This window comes from Lissotriton helveticus, chromosome 7, assembly GCF_964261635.1.
Source record: "Lissotriton helveticus chromosome 7, aLisHel1.1, whole genome shotgun sequence".
NCBI lineage: Eukaryota > Metazoa > Chordata > Amphibia > Caudata > Salamandridae > Lissotriton > Lissotriton helveticus.
This window is the reverse complement of record NC_136068.1, coordinates 1,160,170,921-1,160,189,693: the sequence shown is the minus strand read 5'-3', so window position 1 is coordinate 1,160,189,693 and position 18,773 is coordinate 1,160,170,921. Positions and strand designations below refer to the sequence as shown.

The 18,773-nt window shown below is 45.8% G+C and overlaps 1 pseudogene; it reads right to left on the bottom strand.

The window, feature by feature from the left end:
- Positions 1-18,730, bottom strand: part of LOC144767289 (monocarboxylate transporter 7-like) — a 108,739-nt pseudogene extending 90,009 nt beyond the window's left edge.
- Positions 18,731-18,773: the final 43 nt, after the last annotated feature.

The following is an 18,773-nucleotide window of genomic DNA, read 5'->3' as shown; positions in this document are numbered from 1 at the left end:
GTGAAATATCCCTCCGTTGGTCTTGTCCTCTCTCCTACCGCCCTCCTTCCCTCTCTTGTGGCTTTAATGATTTTGCCTCCCCTCTCACCACCTCCGTAACAGGGCTTTTCCTGCCCCCAGGACTTGTCTAGAGCTGCGACCCACCCGGGCCGCAGCAGAGGGAGTCAGTGCGTCCGCCTGTCTTCCTGAGGGGTGTAGCTCCCTTCCACGACTGGCTGCCACGGCATCTGTCATCCCGGCAGTCTTATCCTTGTCTTGCATCACCTTCGCTCGAGGTGGAGTATCGATGTCCTCGTACTGTTTCGACATCTCCTCCCACGGCGTCTCCCTCTCCTCCCACGGCGTCTCCCTCTCCTGCAGCAGCCTTCCGAGCCGCCATTTGTCCCTTCTCGCTGAGAGCATGATGACGTCCGCCTGGTGGCCTGAATGCCGCTGCTGGTCTCTCCGCTATCGCACAGAGAGGGTGTGAAAGGTCCACTGCCAGACTACAATGCCTCCCGTCCCGGAATGGTTGTTGAGGCCATTCAGTTACCGGATATCTCGACATTGGTCTGCAACTTTTACGGGAAATGGAAAGAGTTGTAAGGCTAAAAACCAACGAAATATCTTTGGGTTTGTATCTTTATGTTGGGCGAGCCAGATAAGGGGAGCATGTTATATTATGTTATGTTAATAGGAACTTTTATAGCGCTCATTCACCATCAGGTTTCTTGGCGCTGGAGATGTTACTTTCCAAAAGGAGTTACTAGTTAGGATGGTCCAGGTCTAGCTGTAAGCTTGGGTGAGGAGACAGGTCTTCAACGTCTTCCTAAAGCGAAGAAGGTCTGACTCGAGTCTCAGTGGAGGCAGAAGAGCGTTCCAGAGTTTGGGTCCTAATATTGAAAAGCGTGAGCCTCCTGTTCTTTTGCTTCTAAAATCTGGAACCTCTAAGTAGTTCATTTGCATGGATCTTACAGTACGGTGGGGGATGTACTTATGGATTTTTGATGAAATGTACTTAGGGCCAGTCCCTGCAAGACTTTGAACCGGGTACAGCCGGCTTTAACCTGGAGCGTTGCTCCACTGAAAGCCAGTGCAATCTTTTAGCAGCAGCTTGATGTGACATTGTCTGCCTTGTTGGTATATAATTCTGGCTGCCTGAATTTGTATTAGCTTCAGACGATGTATCTGATTGCGCCGAAGGCCTAGGTATATAGAGTTAGCATAATCAATTATTGACAGAATCAAGGAGATGACGATTTGGATACATGCCTCTCTGCTGAAAAATCTTCTGATTTTCCTCAGTTTCCGCAGTTGAAAGAAGCAAGCGGAGGTGATCGATCCAATCTGTGTGTTCATGTTTAGTTCTGAGTCAATGTGTATGCCTAGGCTTTTTATCGAGTTTTTCTAGTGAGGGAGGCGGGCCTAGATCGTTGGGCCAGTGGGCGGGGGACCAATGCTGAAGTTTATTGTTGGGAATGATGATTTCAGATTTTTCTGCATTGAGTTTTAGTTGATTTTTGTTCTTTCTTTTCATGATGAACAGCATGGATTTTTTGAGAAATTCCTGGAAATATGTGGATTCATGGATAGAGAAGACTAGTTGCATATCGTCAGCATCGTTGTAAATTTGCACTCCCATCCGACGTAACGCGGCAATAAGAGTGCGGATATATATATTGAAAAGATACGGGGATAAGGATGAGCCCTGTGGTACTCCACATTTCAAGTTCTCTGTGCCCGATTTGTACGGGGAGAGCCAAACTACTGTTTTCTATCTGCAAGAAATGATTGAAACGTGTTCAGGGCTGTGCCATTGAGACCTGCTGCAGCCAGACGGTCCACCAAGATGTCATGGTTGACGCTATCGAAATCTGCAGACAGGTCCAGGAGAATCAATACTTGAGTGCTGTCTACATCTGCCTTCCCCTTTAGGTCATCCATTTCAGATAGAATAATGGACTCCGTGGAGTGGGCTGCGCAGAAACCTGCCTGATGTGAGTCTAAGAAATTGTTTTTTCAATAAAGGAGCTGAGAGTCTTAGCTACCTGTGTCTCTAACTCCTTAGCCGAGAAGGGGAGGAGGGATATTGGCCTATAGTTATCCAGCCTCTGAGGATCAAATCGTTGTTTTTTCTGAAGTGGAACAATCACTGCTTCTTTGAAAGCTTGTGGAACTGTCCCCTGGGTTAAGGATTGATTCAGAAGAGAGATAGTGATCTTTGGAAATGCTTTAAAGATGGATTTTTGTACTTCAGGTGGACAGATAATGTTTGGGGAGCCCAATTTTATTTTGTTTAGGTACTCCAAGAGTTGGTCTTGGCCTATGCACGGGAAGGTGGTCATGGTGTCATTGTTGGTATTTTCCAACCAATTTCCCGCCTCCTGATGTTTGGTATCTATGGATTCCTGAATTTTCTCTATTTTTTCAATGAAGAAATTGCTTAGATGATTGCAGAGTTTCTGTGTAGCGGGGATTGATGGGGTAACACCATCGGGATTTGATAATTACCTTACGGTGCTGAAGATATCTTTGGTTTTATTAGTTGAGTTCAACACCTTGTTGGAGAAGAATAATATGTTTGCCTCCATTATGGCGTGTTTGTAGTTCCTGAGATAAATTTTATAGTGATCTTTCTATTCAGGTGAGTAGGAGTAACGCCGTTTCCACTCTGCCTGATGTGTTTGGCTGATCTTAATTCTTCCGTAAACCATTTTGGTGCTTCGTGTCCCCTAATGCGTGAGGTTTGAGTTTTTAGGGGAGCATGAGAGTTGATAGCCTTTCTTTGCCAGTCTGCAATTTCTCGTTCCAGGTTATCTACATTATACTTACTTTTGGGAGACTTATGTTTTAAGGTGTCACACAATGCTTCCAAGTTAGTGATGCCAGTTTCTCAATAGGATCTTTTGAGAAGGTGTTGTTCTGGGTGTGTAAATGTCGCCTATTGCAAACATGATAATATAATGGTCAGATCAATAACATAGTTGTATTTCTATATTTTGGATGGTCAGATTGATAGACCATGCTTGGTCAGTCAATAGAATAAAAGTATGCCCTAACAAATAATATTGCAATGCTCCCATTACCTATTTAATCGCAAGGCATTCCTTTTCTATTGTCAACAACAGTACTTCTCTTGGAAATCAGTTTCGGCTCAAGTAGAGGATTGGCTTTAGTTCTCTACGGGGGTCAGGTTGTGATAATATCGCTCTTAGCCCACAGGCTGAAGTATCCGTCTCTAATACAAATGTTTTTTTAAATCGGGGCATATTAGTAAAGGGGTCTAACAAAGGGCTTCTTGAGGTCAACAAAACTTCGTTCTTGTGGGGTGTCCCAAGGGAGGTGTTTTCCTACAACTTTCTTTGACAAGAGTATGTTATTGATGCTGTTGCTCTCTTGTCAGTTTAGGGCCTGTTTGTATTGGCTGTTCTAGTGATTCGGTTGGAGTTGGAACAGTTTGGGAAAGTAAAACAGGCCTACTGGGCCCTATCTCCTTTGGAAAAGCCAGGGCTTGAGTCCAGGCCTTAAGTAGGTTTACATGATAGACCTGCCCATTTTTACTTCTGTGTGGCACTGACACCGGAGTTACTTTCTCTAGTATGGTATACGGACCCCGCCAGATGGCTAGCAGTTTTTTTTCTGAGGTAGGGAGCATTATCAATACTTCATCCCGAACCCGGAGATCCCTATCGTAAGTCCGCTTTTGTTTCGTTTGAGCATGGTCGAGGTGTTTATGTGCTTTCTCCCATATGCTTGTGAGGATTTCTTTGAGAGATGCACTATAAGCCAATAGGGCTTTTCCCTCATCCTCCTCTTCAGTCCTCTGTATGGCTGCCATATCTTCTAATGTGCAGGGCATACTGCGGAATAGGAGCTCAAAGGGAGTGAACCCTGTGGACTTTAGTTCTTGGGTACGTATCGCAAAGAGTACTAAGGGGAGTTTCCTATTCCAGCCCCTTCCCGCTTCATCAATTATCTTTCTTAGCATGGTCTTTATGGTACCGTTATAGCATTCTACCAGACCCAGACCTTCAGTCTGGGGATGATAAACTGCGATGCGTATTTGACGGATGCCCAACAAGTTACAGATTTGCGTCATCCGACGTGACATAAAAGGAGTCCCTTGGTCAGTTAGGAGCTCCAGAGGGAATCCTACTCGAGATAAGAAAAAGATCATTGCCTGAGCAACTGCCAAGGTCATTGTGCTAGTCAGGGGTATGGCATCTGGGTACCGGGTGGCATGGTCCACCAATACTAGTATGTACTGGCGACACCAGGCACTGGGGCTCAAGGGGCCGACTACTGCCCGAGTAGCCGTGCGCTATATAAATCGCCAATAACATAACATAACATAACATAGGTACATTCCTACCCTCTCAAAAGGGATATCTATTAAAGGAAGAGGGCGTAAGGAGACTTTTTGCATTCCTGGAGGGTTAACCAATTGGCATCTCAGACAGGCGGTACAAAAACGGGCAACTTCCTTATAAACCCCTGGCCAAAAGAATCTCTCCAGTATATACTTTGAAGTATGCTCCTGCCCATAGTGACCTCCCCCTGCATTGACTGTGTGCCAAATGGAGCTCCTTCTCACAATAATCCTGGGGAACTAACAACTGTTCTGTGGTTTTTGATGTGTTCAGAGTCACTCGGTACAAGAGACCTCTTTTAATGCAAAAGAAAGGGCTTACCATCTCAGAATTATCCTCCTCCACTTGTTCCCATGCATGAAGCAAGAAGCCGTCATCCCTCTGGGCAGCCCAGAAGCTTGGCACAGGAACACCAGCCTGTTCTGAGGAGGAAAAAACACAAGTAGGGGATTGAGAGTCTATGTTATAAGCCATCCTTTCTCTTCGTTTCTCACTCCGAGTCTTCACTATCTTCCTTTGAGGAGAGGGTTCTAGCTCCACATTCCGGAAGGGAGCTCCCTCGAGTCAGTCCGACACCCTAGGGGAGGAGGCTACCCGAGCTAGATAGTCTTCACAATGGGGCATGTCCCAGCCTAAAAGGACATTGTCAGCCAGATCGGAAATGACTCCTACAGTACACAAATGGGAGTTGCCTTCTACTTCCAGAATCACTTCTGCAAGGGAATAGGTTTTCTTATCCCCATGTGTACACATGATTTGGACATACCCTCCTTGCTTGATCTGACTCTGGGGGGATCAAGTCGGCATTAACAACAGTATGTTGGCACCCTGTGTCTAAAAAGGCTTTCAGTGGTCAGCCGTTCAAATTGATGCTTATTTCGTAAGAGACATTGCCTTCACCTGATAGGACCACCCGCCCTCTGGTGTAACGTACTTCCATGGGTTCTCCTGGGATAAGCCTATGGGGGCAATTCTGGGCTTTGTGGCCCCATGCAGAACAGTTGTAACATTGGGGTCCTGCTGACGGATTTACTTCTCCTCCCGTCGATGGCTTGACTATGGATTTTGGTGGAAGGGTATATGAGTTCTCCCCTGGAGTAGCCTGCATTCTGGGTGAAAATTGCTTCCCTGTTGGGGTGTCTTGCTTGGTATTGGGTGTCCTAAACTCTGGGGATTGATGGAAAGCACAAGCCAACTCTACTGCCGTTTGGACTGTTAAGTGGGGGTGCTGCCTCACCCATGACATAGTGTTCAGCGAAGAGACTCCAGATATTGTTCCAAGCAGACTAATTCAGTAATCTCTTCGGCTGTATTAAAGCTGTTCGGAGCCACCTGTTTCCCAAGTCTCGGATATGGAAATACAAGGCCTGTGGGTTATCCCCTGCACTCCATTTCTCCTTTCGAAACTGTGCCCTGTAATACTCTTAGTCGCAACCCAGTCTCTCCAGAATGGCCTTTTTTATGTTGTCATAGGATGTGACGCCAGCTGGGTTAACCGCCTGGTAGGCTGCCTGCAATTTCCCAGATAGCAAAGGAGAAATGTATTGGCCCCATCTTTCCCGGGGCCATCCGGCAGAAGTAGCAACCCTCTCAAAATTCACAGAGAAATAATCCAGGTCCCCCCCCCCCATACCTTTGTAAAACAGTGCAAGGGAAATTAGGGTGTACCTGTGCACTGTTCATAGCGTCCATGAGACACAATATGGCAGTGTCTTGTACTTTCTGATTGAACGTAAGCAGAGAGGCCTGTTCCTTAAGGGCTGCCTGAAATGCTTCTTGCTCCTCTCAAGCTGTTTTAGCTTGCTGCTCCATCGCCAACTGCAAGTGCCTCTGCCCCTCGGCCAATTGAACCACCACTGCCTCCATAGTGATGGATTGGGTCATGTTTGTACAACCCAGAATCCTACTTCTGACACCACTGTGGTAGGGGCCGTGCTAGGGGCAAGACTTAGGATAATGAATGGGCTTAGCACTGGGTTTTCCTTTTGCTTGTTGCCTTTATTAGGGTATGCAGGTACACAGTAGAGCAGAACACATTCCAAACATAATCTGTCAGTGGGCTTCCTTCCACTACTTCCCAGCCTCTGTTTCCCCATTAGTCCACTCTATTTGCTCCCCGTGTACTGATGTCTCCCTCTTACTGCGGTTTCCCAGGTACTGATCTCTCCCTCCTATTCCTGTCTCCCAGGGCTGGTATTTCCCTCCTACTCCGGTCTCCCGGGCACACTGGCTGGCAATGTCCCTCAAAAACCAAAAAAAACATTTGAGGGGTCGGCGGCTGTCGGCCAGTCTTCTGTAACCTTTGAACGATCATCCCCCTTCCTCCCCCCTTTCCTTCTTTGAGGAAGTGTTTTAAGGGAAAAAGATAAGAAAGCGGAAACCAAATAATAACAACAAAAAGAATCAGGAACGATGTTCTTCCTCTCCTCTCTCTCCTCTGCCTCAGTGTAGTGTTCTTCCTTTTCCCCAACCTGCTTCAGTGAAATAGCCCTCCGTTGGTCTTGTCCTCTCTCCTACCCCCCTCCCACTCTTTTGGCTTTAATGACTCTACCTCCCTTCCCACCACCTCCGTAACAGGGCTTTTTCTGCCCCCAGAACTTGCCTAAAGCTGAGACCTGCCCGGGCTGCAGCAGAGGGAGTCACCGTCCACTGCCTATTGGCGGGCCCGGTTGGCTGGCATTAGGTCGGTGGTTTACGCCCATGTAAATGCGATTCTATTCCTACAGAAGACACGCTGCACTTTATATTCTTTTCTAGGTTTCATGCATACCCTAGGAGTCCATTTATAGCCCCACTTTTAAAGGGCCTAAACTTTACCCAGATAAGACGCGCACTAGTTTTTCTACAATTGTTGGCTACACGTCATATTTGTTTTTCTCTGGCTGCTTTCTTGAGAAGAGCATTCAAATTGAGGGTCTCAATAAACTATTGACAGTTGTGTTTGAAGGTTGTTTAATTCTGTATAGTAGTTAATATCCCGCATTTGAAATGATGTGCTTTATTTTTTTTATCCGTTTTCATTCAATTTTTGCATTTTAAAATTCTTCAATCATACATGAGCTATGCATTTGTTCATTCTATTGCATTTCGTGGTTGCTTGTTACATATAATTGCTGGCATTTCGACATTATACATACTTGTGACATGCGCATCAATTTGCCATTGAGTTTGTAGTCCCAGTTTACAACTCCCAGTGCCATTTACAATTGACAATCTGCCGCGTATGCTATTGGTTAGCGCAGACCTACTGAGGTCGTTAAGATGCTCGCTGTGTTTACGCGCTTTGATTGCATTGTGCTCACTGCTCAGTACTTTAACTGTGGAGGCGGGTTATAACGAAACTGTGCCAATTTAGCACATACTGAGGTGTAAATCTGAACTGTGAAACCAGTGGCGTAACGAAACTTGAGGGGGCCCCCTGCAAAGCGCAATGAGGGGGGCCCCCCCCTGCGGCCCAGCCCACCACCTACCACTATGCCCCACTGACAAAAATAAGCAGTCACCTAAAGCCGTATTTTCAGAACTTATCTGTGCATACTTCGAACAGCAAATAGAAATAGGATGCGCTTTAATTGTGTTCTAGGGCTGCTTGAATGATCCATGACTGATAATTAAAGGGAACAAAGACAGAAAAGTCACATTACAAATGAATACATACATTTTTATTTATAACCCTATTTAGTGTCAAGACAAGGTCTTTCAGGGTCTTTAAACAACACATGGCTGGCATTTTTCTTTTGGCAACCCTACTAAAGTAAGCCTGACACCAAAATAAAAGTGGCCCTCATTAGCAAATCAGACAGCTAAAAGAACGGCCCATTTTCAAATAGGAATAATTTTTATCTTATCAAGACATGCTATATATGTGAATTCAAGATATGGTAGACTGCATGAATTTATGCTTGCTGCAGTGCAAAGTTTGTGATAATATAATGGATATCAATTGTAAAATCCATCATACTAGATTCAACAGGCCGACAAACAGCCTACAAATCAGCCCACTCTCTGAGGTGTCACTTCTACTCTTTTGGGGACAGTACTAGCAGTGGGAGAGGCAAAGAAAAAGGAAACTCTTAGCTGAAAGCTGCCACTTGTTTAACAAGGAATGTACGAATGTGTTTATTTAAGGATACTCAGGCAAGGTTTGTTGTATTATCCAAAAATCACCAGTAAAACCTAGAGCACCAGACCATACAGGCTGAAAAAAGTCACTTGACACACTGACCTGCAAAGCTACCCCACAGGACTGCATGCACAGGTGGCAGGCCGGCAATGAAAAAGGAAGCGGTCACCCATATGCTCTATATATGTTTTATAACTTAGGTATGAGAGATGTCAACTCTGCATTTAAGCTTGCTCCGGCAAGGTTTATATAGCAGAAAAATTAGCAGAAAAACACAATGGCTAAGACCCTACATGCCGACAGCCAAAACAAATCATCCTACACTGTGAACTGCCTACATGCCGACAGCCAAAACAAATCATCCTACACTGTGAACTGTTACACATAGCCTTTGGGGACGGACATTATCAGCCGTAGGCGAGGCAAGAAAATAAGATAGTTGCCTTCTCCCACTTCATACACGTTATAGGTGTTTTCCCTTTTCAGTAATCACGCCATGCATTTGAGCTTGCTTCAGGCTTTGCTGTAAGATCTGGGAAATCATCATTAAAACTCTGAACATAAGAACCATTTAGCCTACATACTGCCAAAATGAACCAGCCCACACACTGACCTCCTCAGCTACCCTTCAGGACTATAATGCACATGCAGTGGGTGCGGCAATAAAAAGGGAAGCTGCTGTTCAAAAGAAAAAATGAAGCAATCCTTTTCTGTTTATTCTGCGTTATCTTGTTTGTGCCTGGTAATTTAGGCCGATATAGTCGACAGGCGGGTTACACACATTTAAAAATGTGGAGCAATGTGGTCTGCTAAATCCATATGGAAACAAGGAATCTTCGTTTTTGGCATAAAACCTTGCCGCATATTTGGACTAGCTCTATACGCAGTGTGGGCCCACTCAGCTGGCAGCTGCCTAGCCCTTAGGTTTTGAACAGTACCAAGTGCCTAGAGGTGATAAAGTTCACGATGATTGCAGCGGTGGTGGACCGTGGGCGGAGCTTGCCTGGCACCCTGCTGCAGAGAGTCCCAGACGCCAGTCACGCTGCCTCCCTGCCCATACATTCTCTCTCACATACTCACTGCGTGCCCATGCCACCTCTTGTCTTGAGAAGATGCAGGGCCTCAGAGTCCGAGGGCTCACTCACCTACGGTCACGCACTGTGAACACCAGCAGCCATGGTTTACGGTGAGCAGAGAATGTGCTGCTCCATCAGGCGACACAGTAAGGCCCTCACTCAGGCTCTACTCTTGTCTACTCGGGGTTCTTCAGAGATCTCTCTCCTTAGCACTGTGTGGTATTCGTGTACGTATTGTATGTGTGGCGCTACACTGCGCCGTCCTCACGTGACTCCACACTCAAGCCATCACTAAGGAGCACAGAAATGAGCTTAATTCAGCTCACCATGTACTCCAGTCACAACCGGTGCCCCTCTCTTTCTCTATTCACATCGTAATCTGTCTGGCTGCACTGTGGTTTTACAACACTTTTTAGCAGTCCCGGAGTGGAGCGAGCACGCATCCTCTTGACATAAGTTAAATCGCACAGCATTTACTAACTTGTTTTAATTGGGCTGCGCTGGTGATATAATTATTTTTGGTGTCAGTGAGCGGAGGGGTAATTTTTAAAATACTGCTGTCAGTGACTTGTGTGCATCAGTTGCTTCGTGCTACTTCTTGCCCAATCAGTGCCTGTGCCTGTGTGTGGCGGTGTCCACGATTCAGCTGTGTTGACTGCCTCTTAATTTTAAGTGTAGGCAGCTGATCTCTCACGTGCTCGTTGTGCCTGCAGCCTGGGTGTCCCCTTAGTAATGTGAGAGGCACAGTAGGGTAGAGAGAGCACCATAGAATCAAAGGACGGCTAGAGGTCCTGGTTGGTAGCGGTATGTAGAAGAAACAGAGTCACACACATGTAGCCCAACCCTACTTGAGTTCTATCTGTGAGTCTGCAGTCTGGATGTCCCCTTAGGAGGGTGAGAGGCATAATTGGACAGAGGGAGCGCCTCAGAACTCAGGGAGGACTGGAGATGCCAGGGGTCAGTCAGTGTCATGACGTCCTTAGAAGCAGAGCGCCTTGCACATTCCCATCTAAGTGCTCTTCCATTCCTGATGCTTTGCTGCAGTTTTAAAATCTTCTTGGAGTTTCTTGCTCCAGTGGGTATCATTTCTGATATTTATGTTTTCGTTGTCTAAATTGCTTAATTTTGATTGCAAGAAAGTGTCACTCATAGTCATTGAAATGTCACTAATAATTGCATTGAAATTATGAAAATGTCACATAGCAATCTGAAACCATGGCAGCTATGGCTGGCCTCTTGGTTCCCATTTGCTTCGCTGTTAGTTCTTCCTATTAGCGGGACTCTCATTGCTGACCTGCTCCCGGTACCTTGTCAAATGGCCTCTCTCTCTCAGACAGCTGACCTATCGGTCCTACAATGGCCTCTCTGCTGCTCTTACTTTCACCCAGCCCTGTCTGGAGGCACTCTCCAATGCCTTACCTCTCTCATCAGCTGGCCTCTCCACCGATGTTGGCCTCTTTCCTGCCCCTCCCTCATCGGGTGGCCACTCAGCTGCCTTCTCGCCCCTCTGAATGTCTCTCTGCCGCCCCTTCCTCCTCCTGTCGCTTCTTCAGAGCCAGAAGCAAGACTCAGAGTAAGAGGGGGGGGGCTGCTGCGAGACGAGAGAGCAGACCGACAATAACACTTAGCAGCTGGAGCATTACCAGGCAGCGGACATCAGAGGCAAAGTAGGAAAGTCAGACGCAAACCCTCTGAGATATATAAGAGTTAGCCAGCAGGCAACCAGACCCGCCCACTCACTCTTGGAATAAGTTAAAGTGGCAATAATATCTCATATCGGAAGAGTTTGTCAGAAGGAACAGGCATTTGCGTTCCTCTACTAAGTTTTCTTCTGTCTGTCAGTCCTACCTGTGAAGCGGCAGCAGTTCCAGGCCAGGGGCCCCCATGTCCGCTTTTATTTCATTTCCACGTTTAGTCTGACTCCTCCACAGTTGAATTACCATCCAGCGCGCGGCAAGAGGTGAAAGTCCCTTATGGACACGCCCCACCGGGGCCGGGCGTGCGCATGCGCACAACATTTACCAAGCATTTAGAGGCCTCTGTACCAAAACGGCACTGCTCCATTTAAACAATGAAGAGGCTGCTGGCCGTGGCGTGCGCAGCCTGCACCATTTAATTTATGGGGAGGCCACCTCAGTGCACACCATTTAATTCCTGATTGAACAACAATCATGAATTAAATGTTGCGCCTGCGCACACAGACGAGGGAGCCTGAGTGAGAGGGCCCAGGGGGCCCCTGGGGCCGGACCGCGGGGCCCCCCGCTCCGCAGGGGCTGCGGGGGCCTGTGTTACGCCCCTGTGTGAAACTAGCTTCAGGACGCTTCGATCGTAGCTTTCCTGAGAGTGGCGCAGCTGACTAGCGTTGTGGCAGCAGCTTTTGACCTGCTATCGGGGCATGCATGCGGGTACATTAGTGGGGGAAAAAAAGTAGGGGAACTGTGGGCGGAGAATCAGATGGCGGAAATAACCTGAGGATTGGATCAGTGGCCAGGATGCGCAAAACATCCCAATCTTTAGTATTTGTGTGGCATTTCACTGACCAGTTACAGCTTATTATGTTATGTAATTCAACCAATGGATACACGTGATTATTTAACGATTAATATGAGCTATTGACATTAGAAACATATTCCACTTTGTGAATTTATTTTAATCACAGAATGTCCCAAAAATGCTTAAAAGTGGAAGCACGAGCCATTTGTTTCCGAGCCATGGAGTTTCTGTCGTCAGCAATATACACAGAGACAATAAATTTTACATGTGTAAATGAATGTATAGGAAATGTTACATAAGACAAAGGACTACAAGGTGTAGGAGTCACATGATAACCATACTAGTAGACAGTATAGTTTAATAGTGATTGGCCTGGAGAAACACAACCTCAGAATTTAAAACTTAATACCATGATTGGGGGTTCTCTTTAAAAATCATTATTGATTTGTATAAAAAATAACACTTTTTGCAACATTAGGATAATCAAAGGCTTAGGGAAAAAACCATAACGCTCTAGTTTATACCTTGCAGTTTGTATGCAGGTCTTAGATGAAAGTTAATAGCTCACTGTTCTTTGTTAGGATTTTAACTTATAAACTGCAAGTAGCGAAAGGATCTCACTGACAAAAGCAGTAACCCACTGACCTATTTACAATATGTGCACTTTGTGATGGGCCTGGTACACTTTCTTTGCAGCAGGCACATTAACCCTCTGCGCTATCTTTCCATGAGTCAAAACTTCCACTAGACAAATCTCCGATCTCGCTCTAGGAAGAAGTTTATTCATCAGATTTATCATGACATTTTTATTATTGCCGAAAATAGCTGGCTGCCAGGAAGGAGGCAGCAAGTGCTTTTAAAACCATAATATAAGACGCCCCCACTCAAAGTCAGCGCCCGTTGCGGTCACACCAGTCGCACCGCCTAAGAGCCAGTTCTTCTCAGGGGTACTGTGACCTCAGTGACAGAGTCACTGTTGCTCTAGGATCTTCTACTTCGTAGGCCTGCCCGCAAGACTGGAGGTGAACTTCAGTATGGATTGTGGTGGGCAAGCCTTCAAGGTGAACCCACACTTGCCACTGCTAGGGTCCCCCTGCCGGTGCTAACAGACCAGGGCTTTCTGGTGCCTTCTAAGGTCTGGCATGGGAATGTGCTCCCTCAGGAGAGTGGTCTGGGGACTGTTCATGAAGGCTGAACCTGGTTCCCCAGTTCTAAATTTAGCAGCTCTGCCCCCAGTGCTACATCTGCTCCCTCACTGAACACCATACTGCCCCACTGATAGAAACTCATACTGCCTTCAGCTACAATCCAATTTGACCTGCTATAAATAACTGGATGCGACTCAATTCAAATTACACACTAGGCAAGAGCAATATGCTGCCTAAAAGAAAAGGTAACAACATCCTGGAAAAAGCAAACACTCATAAGGAATGAAAGATTTAATAAAGCATGTAAAATGTAAGCAGGAACATGGTGAACTTAACGCTTTTACAGTCATTATTCAGAAATCAACCAGTATTTTTGCCTGAAAAGTTAAGGACATAACTACAGGGCCCAGAAAGCACCCATTTCAATGTCCACTGCTTATATGCTTACAAAACGTAAGCAGTATGGTTTCAAAAGACCACATTTGTGAACACAAAGCCGCCGTACACATTTCGTTTTCCAATCCACCCATCAGCCAGGTATTGCAGTACCTCCAGGCAGCGCCGGTCCTAGGATTTTCGGGGCCCTGGGCAAAAGGGAATGTGGGAGGCCCCTGAAATCTACTTAAGTGACACCTTCTGATTTCCGGGAAGCTACTTTGTGCAGACTCCACTTGGGCCGCAGCTCCTTTTCTCAGCCACCCCAAGCAACTCTTGTACAGCCCATTTCGAACTGAAGGTGTGAGAATTGCTTGGGGGCTGAGTTAAACCTGTGTGGGCTGAAGTGCTGACAATGGGCGCCCTGCCGAGTCTCCGAATTGGCTGCCTGAGAGGTGTACCCTCCCCTAGGCCTGCCCACACCATCCCTTAGAGGCTCGAGGAGGGGGGCCCCCTCGAATGAGCCCGTTTGTAAAGCATTTCTTTCACTCTGATCGGCAGACATACACGAGGACTAGTGGGGTGTTAATTGCCATTGTGGGGGGGCCCATCCTGGCAGGCAGAGTGCCAGGCCCTGGGCAGCTGCCCACACTGCCCATGCCTAGCGCCGACCCTGCCTCCAGGTAGGAGGTTCTGGAGGAAAACAATGCTGTTCAAAGAAAGACAAGAAAACAAAAGTAGCGCTTTACTGGCAAACTCTGTAAAGTGGCGCTAATGTGTTAGGGTTTGAAAAAAATGATCTGCCCACTTTAAGAACACTCCATCTTGCTTTATTTAATTTTTTTCAGAGTTTGAACATTTTATTTCCGAGGCTGCACTTTGGAGTAGAAAAATGTCAAAACGGCATTTCCAGCAAAAGTGTTTTTCTTTTTTGCATCCATTTCACAGGGGTACAAATGGACGACAGGAAGAGAAGGTGAGAACCATTTCTTTATTCATGATTTTCAGAAAAGTGAGAAGGAGTTAGACAGAAGGAGAGGGAATAGGAGTAAGAAAGAGGGGGCAGCGGCCAGCGAGGCAGAGCAGAAGCGGACACCTTCCTTGTCTTGTCTGGGCAGGAAGTAAGAGACAGAGAACTTTTCCTTCTCTGCCCCCCGCCCGTCCACGAACAGAATATTTCTAACGTCCAGGGACGCATGTTCATAATAAAAAAGTAGGGGAACGGAATCTACAGAATTAAAGAAGTAGGGGCACGCCGTGCCCTGCCGTTCCCGCCCACTTCGACCACTGGGGTACATTTTGTTTCCGATCTTGCTATCATGTTTTTCTCCGTATCACTTACTCTAAGTGGTGTGGGTGTTTGAGACGCAGCGTTTACGGGAGTGTGCTGTCATTATGGATGAGGGTTAGGGTTGCCAGAATCGCAACCCAACTAGTGGTGAGGGAGCCTTACGGATGCCTAGCGTGTCCTCCCGGTGTATTGCAACGCTTCTTTTACTGGTCAGTCTTTTGGCTACTGCCATCCCTAGGTCGAGGAACCTTGAGACAAGTGGAGCTGTTGAGATCATGGGTAGTCCTGATAGTGTTATACATCCGCATTCGATCCTCGAGATAACTAATGCCTGCACTGCCATATGGAGGTCTGCTGTTTCGACGAATGGTAGCTCAGGTGAAATCAGGCAGTTATAGCCAATGAGTTGATGTGGGTTTGCATGTTTAGGTTTTTATCAAGCGTAATTCCTAGTGATTTGGTTGAGTCCACTAGGCTTCGGGGTACAATTTAGCGCTGTGATTATCTAGGGCCGTTCTTTTTGTATAAGAACTTTTATGGGGATATATTTGTAGGAATTCTGTTTTTTGCGTGTTTAATTTGAGTTGATTGCTTGTTAACTATTGAAATGTCACCTTTAATACATCATTCATTGTCTTGTTCCCCTCCAGTGATGAAAACTTAATATAAATCTGTGTCATCTGCATACATATGTAGTATTTCAGTTAGAGGTTCCATATAAAATTTAATTAGTGAGGGGAATAGAGTTGAGCCTTGCGTTACTCCAATCGGATTAGGGGAAGACAATGAAAGTTTTTGATTTACCAAAAATCTTTGCATTCTGTTCCACAAGAAGGATTTAAACCATTCTAGAACAGTTCCCGATAGTCCCATCCTATTTTCAAGGCGTTCTAGAAATTTAACATGGTTTACTGTGTTGAAAGCAGACGATGGGTCAAGAAAAACTAAAAGACAAGTTTAGTCTTGGTCTAGTGCAAGTAGGGCATCATCCACTAGTTGGATCAGTTGATGCACACATTTTTCTAGAACTTTAGGTAATAGTGGAATATTGGACACCAGCATCTGTGGTAATAGGCACCTTCGTTTGAATGTTGAGCCACTAATATGCCTAGTAACAGATTCTTGTTTTTCCACTGTTTGAGATTGTTGTGAACCTTGTCCTCAACGAAACTTAGATCTTCTCATTGACCCTTAACTTGTGACCATTGCCTAGACAGAGTCTCCTGTAGTGAATACATCTGCAGTTAAGCATGTGGCACTTTTGTAGTTTCATGGTTGTTCTCACTGTTGGGAGTATGTGATGTCTGATAAAGAGGGAGCTGCCTCTGAAATGACTTCACTTTCTCCTAGTTAGAATTGGTTTTGCCTGATGTTCTGTTTAACACTGGCCCTAAAAAGGATTATAACCGCTGAAGGCAGAGAGGTGACTTGTTGGCAGTGATTGTGAAACCTAGCCTGTGAAGAAGTGACACAGCAGTCTGAATATGCGATAGGCATTGTTTGTGACTGCTTCTCCTTCTCTTTGTCAGCCAGTCGAACAGGTACAGACACATGAATGGTGTTAAAGTGCAGGTGATGTGCAACCACTGCTAGTCGTTTTATGAATACTCTTGATGCTGTAGGGAGTCTGAAAGGCAGCACTTTTAACTGATCCTGTTGTCAACTTGCCATGAATCTGAGGTAACTGTTATGCACCATGTGAATTGAGCTGTGATAATATGCATCTTTGATATTGAGGGTGTTGTATGAGCTCCTGTGCAGAGCAACAGAATGACGTCCCCAAGGGTAGTCATCTTGAAATGCTCAGACAGTATGCAATGGTATAGTGGCCTGAGGCCAGGGCAAGGTCACAGAGTGCTGCCTTTCTTTGGGATCAGGAAGTACAGGGAGTATACTCCCTGACCACTTTTGTGAGGAGGCATATGTTAACTAGCGTACTTACTGAGATGTACTTGCAGTCTTCTTGCAGCAGTCTTTGGTGTTTCTAACTGGTGAGGCGGAGTGTTTGGTGGTGTGGGCTTAAATATGAGCTTATTTCCTCCCATTGCAGAAGAAGTAACCTCATTATTTCTTATTCATTCTAATTACATTCAGTATAGTGACTGAAAAGTATCTGAAAAATGCTATGGCAGTGGAGCGTCGCCTCACCGTTTCACAGCAGTGACAACTTTAGAAACATAAAATTATAATAACAGGTATTATCATTTTGATAGTTCCTGTCCGTCTGTGTTGCGGATGGGCGGTGCTGCTCTGGGAGTAGGGGGGGAGTGGTTTGCCCACTCCTAAGTGTGCAATTACTTTTTGGTTGGCCCTCACGGGCTGCCCAAAACAGTCAGGCGCACTTTCCTGTTGCAGCCTGCATGGAGACCATACCCACCCTTCCAGCCCCAGGCTGAACGCTGTGTCACGGTGCTCAGACCAATCACAGCGCTGCATTGCAACATTCTGATTGGTTTAGGGGAGGGAGCCTGGCTGCCTGCTTCCTTTCCGAGGCAGGAGCAAAGAAGACTTGGGACTCGGCCTCAAGGTACGTTCTTTTTATTACCGCCCTCCTCCCCAACGCGTCCTCCTCGGTAATTGTTTTACTGGAACATTTCACCTCCATGTTATTATAAAAGCAAAACAGTGGCTGCATAAAAGGCTGAAAATGATTAGTTCTCAGATATGACCAAACACAATTTCTGTATTGACTCAGTTTAGTTAGTTCCCACTCTATAGCCCAATACTGAGCAAACACATCCAAGTTGATAGTAAAAATTGTAATTAAACAAGGGTGCTATTACATTTATTTTTTAGAGACTGGACAATGAGAACGGAACACAGTCGAATGATTATCAATGACTTAGCAGCAATGCTTAATTTGAGCTGGTGGTTTCCGGTGCTCAGTACTGGCACCTAATTGCCTGGGCAGGGGCTTATGTCAGTCTTCCACTTGGTGGCGCTGTCTGGCTAATTTAGGTATCAGCACAATAACAGATGTGTGTGATGATTAGTATCTGTCATTGCACTGTTATTGCCAGCTGGCAGGAGCAGTGTGTGGTGCAAGCTGTAGAGGCCTCCTGACTAGAGCCCATGCACTTATTGGTTTACAAATTAAGCACTGCTTAACAGCACTGTCCCTCCTACCAAAAATGTTGTCGACGTTAGTCTCTCACTTCTATTATTTTATTATTTTATTATTTTTTTTTGCATTTTATCTAAAGATGCCCAAGAGGTACAGTATTGCAGTGAAATTAAAAAGAAGGGGTTCATTTTCAATTTCCTGAAGTTGTTGTTTAAAGTGGTTCAACTGCTTCCTGGCACAACAATGTTAACAGTGTGAGTGTCACAGTAGTGACTTTGTGATGTTTCATTCGCTAAAATGCTTTCCCCTTCCGTAAAAGTAAATTTGCGGTATTCCTTTTCTAAAGTGTGTTTGTCGCCTCACATTTTATCACAATTGGGGTATAGATGGAAGTATAGCTACATGACTCAATGTGTGGATCTGGCTTTCTTCGTCATTTAGAAGCCCCACTTGGGGGGAGCATTTAATCTGAACACAAACAAATATACCTGGCACCGGTGGCTCACTTCACCACCAGGTGTTGCCCACTGGTGTTTTGTGTCACAAGAGTTTGAACGATAAGACAAAAATGTGCCACACATTATCTCGGATGCTTGATTCCGTTCTGGGAAGGACATGGCTTTTGTAGTTCGGACTGGACTGTTCCCATGGGGCACAGGGTCAGCGCTGATTTGCATATCGCCATTGTCTAACCCAGGGTGGTGTGGAGTGGAAAAACGATTTCATTGTTGTGTTTGCAATTACCACACATTATCAGGGTGGCACAATGGTATCGGTCAAAGTTGTTTCCAAATTCTAAAATGTGAGTCATGGTGCTTTGAAAGTTACGTAGCTCATGGTTGAATGGGATTCTG